The sequence below is a fragment of the Chiloscyllium punctatum genome, chromosome X (assembly GCF_047496795.1).
Source record: "Chiloscyllium punctatum isolate Juve2018m chromosome X, sChiPun1.3, whole genome shotgun sequence".
Classification (NCBI taxonomy): Eukaryota; Metazoa; Chordata; class Chondrichthyes; order Orectolobiformes; family Hemiscylliidae; genus Chiloscyllium; species Chiloscyllium punctatum.
The window spans coordinates 20918093-20919619 of NC_092791.1; positions in this window are offsets into that span (position 1 = coordinate 20918093).

Sequence of the window (1527 nt, forward strand, 5' to 3'; positions counted from 1 at the left end):
AAATCTTTGTGATTAATGCTTTGTTTTGTAGTCTACAAGTGGTTCTAAACTGCTCCAGAACCAACTTTTGTGTTTATTGCTGAGCTCCCACATATAGTTAGTAACATCACAGCATGGGCTGCCCAGGTAGTTGCAAAAACTGAGGCAATTTTCTGTTTTTGTCATCTTTCATTTGCCTGGCTCATTAAAGTAAGCTGTCGTGACATTACTGAGTGACACTGTGATAATTACAGACCAGGCATTGAACTGGCTGAGGCACAAGTGTATCACTGCACCAATGCGAGCAAGTTTACTACTGTAAGAAAGTGTAGCGGAACCTGCACAAGGCATTAGTACTCTGGGTGCAGTCTCATGGAGCACAAATTTGGTCTCCTTGTGGAGGGATGTAGTTGTATTGGAGGTAGTTCAGAGGAGGTTCACTGGATTGATTTGAGGGATGAGGGGGTTTGACTTACAAAGAGATTGAGCAGTTTAGGTCTATACTCTGTGGAGTTTAGAAAAATGATAGGAGATCTAATTAAGGTGTATAATATGCTAAAGGGGATTGTCAAAGAAAATGTAGAAAAGATGTTTCCTTGTGTGGGGCAATCTAGAATGAGAGGTCATAGTTTTCGGATAAGGGATAGTAGATTTAAAACATTGAGGAGAAATTACTTCTCTCAAACTGTCTTGAATCAGTGGAATTCACTACCCTGGAGTGCAGTGGATGCTGGGAAATTTAAGAAGGAGATGTACAGATTTTTAAATTAATAATGGGTTGATGGATTATGGAGAGCAGAATAGTTGATGCTAATTTACTAAGATACAAACAAATTTAAAATAAAGGCAACAATAAATAATTTATTGTTATAGTTAAAAGGGGTTGAAGTGGAAAACACCCATCAGTAATTATGGACACACATGCTCCTGCCAAGAAATTTATTCCATAGATTTTAAAAGTAGTGTAGGAGAAATTATTCTTGGTTCAGAAAATGACAATTGAGAAGTGTACAGAATAGATTAGGTAACCCTCCAATTTGTAGTCTCTTAAATTTGACCCTTTTGATGCTGTAGAACTTCAGAATGTGCAGGGATTAGGAACATTGTTAAAATTTGAATGTTGAAGAATATTTAATGGAATTTTAACATTGCTATGGGTTACTTATGAATGCTTATTGCAGTATCTGAAGACCTATCTCTGCTAGTTGAAATGAATTAATATCTCTGCTAAAGGAGAGAGAGGAATTTTAAGCGATGTAGTAAAGCATCCGTGTAATAGTGCCCTGTGGCATAATTTCAACAGAGCATATGTTCCCAAAGCAGGAAAGGGACACTGCAATGTGTAGTTGGACCTGTGAAGTGGGTCATCGTCTTGTTGGCAAGCTGTAACTAGTGGGGTGTCACAGGGTTTGGACCTCTGGGCCCAACTACTGACAATCTCGGTCTTAATAACTTGGAAGCAGGGACAGAAAGTACTATCGCTAAATTTGTGGATAACACTAAATAAGGGTGGGAAAGGAAGTTGCAATGAAGAAGAAAGGAACTTGA